Genomic DNA, 1,686 nt, shown 5'->3' on the forward strand with positions numbered 1-1,686 from the left:
CTACTTCCACCTCTTGGGCTCACGCATGTCGAGTCTGTAGATGCCCCACCTACAGCTTCTGCATCTATCTTTGCCTATCTCTAGCTTATATAGGAGGCATATTTAATGATACCAACTCGACATCAAAAATTACTTTTTAAATTTATTTGAAAATACAAGTGAGCATTAGAGAGCTTGAAGTGTGCAAACCAAACCTGCAATCCACACTAATGAAATCCATACCATGACCGCATGACTTCGACGAGAGTCAGAACTGTGAATCGTGGACACACCTGTCGTCTTTGTGTTTGTGTCTAGAAGTGGTGTGGCCATTGCCCCAGAACGATACATAAACACACTTCACAGATGCAACGCCAATGTTCTATGGGATAAGTGAGGTGTCACATAAGGGTGGTGCTTGTAGCAAACCTATTAATCCTGCGCAAAATCCACTACCTCACATAATTATCCCTTTGACTGAAGCGAGATATTGCAACTAGATGGATGAAGTAGAGACACAGATGCAAAATTAATACACTTCTTCCCTTAATATGGAAGTACCTTTTCTTCCTCACTCTCCTTCTTTCACTCGTTTTCTGTGTTTTAGAAAATTTTCATTGAGGTGGAACTTTAAAACTGATGTAAATTTTGCAATTGCCTTTTCTACCTGATTTTGGGCTCATTTTGTACTCAAATAACTCCAATGTCAAAGTAGCCTTTTGGGCTAAAAAGTGCGACTTATCTGATCACCCTCACAGCTTGCCACTTTCATTTGACTCCGTTCGGTATACGATTTTTCTCCTACTTGTTTCTTATCCCCTTCTTTCTTTCTATTCCACAGTTTGGCTGATAAGAAGGTTTGACTATTCGTAACTTGATCAGTTGGTTTGTAAGAAGGAGTAAAGACGTACAGATGGTGATTTTTCAGTCCTCTCCAAGGCTTTCACACTGAGATAGTTATTTCCGGACTGCATAGGACACACAGAGGATCTGTGGGTACTCAGTTTTCCCTTTCTCTCTCCCTCTCGAACGGGCTGAAGAGAAGTGTGGGGAAGAACAAAAGAAGTGAAGCACTTTGCAACTCTCAGTTGCTTCTTGACTACCCTGGCCTTTGTATTAGAGCACTCATTCAATCGGCTGTCTCTTGGGCTTAATTAAGAGGGCCACAATTTGGCCAATCTGCCCACAGGTGGTAGGAATAGCTGAGAGGAATATTCCTTTCCTCTACCTTTTTACTAAAAAAGCTTTTATGTGCCGTAGGGTCTCACTATTCATATCTCCTGCCGATTAACTGATTGTTACCTATTTTGTCTGCTCGATGAAAATTGTTATCAACATTCGGTCAACCTTCAAATAGCACAAATTCAAGTCTCTGAAACATTTGTCTTAAGAAACCCTTTTCCCTTATCGAAACTGAAACAGGAGCAGGACATTGCAAGAGCCGTTGGGGTTACTTTGTTTTAATTCTACGCAGTGATCAGAAGCGCTTCCGTCCACCTTGCAACAATAGCACCAGTGTCTGGTGGAGAAAAGGCCAAATTTGCTCCAAGTAAGAAGCCGCCACTTGTTAATAACCGATTCAGCAGGGTGAGGAAGTGGCTCTTCAGTGTCTCTAATCACCAAGAAATCTTTAATGTGCTATAGTCAGCGAAAATGAAAATAGGGAATCACACAGTCATCACCTACACCTTTCAAGCTTGGGCTTCT

This window comes from Echinococcus granulosus (assembly GCF_000524195.1).
Source record: "Echinococcus granulosus chromosome Unknown EG_S00287, whole genome shotgun sequence".
In the NCBI taxonomy this organism is placed as follows: domain Eukaryota; kingdom Metazoa; phylum Platyhelminthes; class Cestoda; order Cyclophyllidea; family Taeniidae; genus Echinococcus; species Echinococcus granulosus.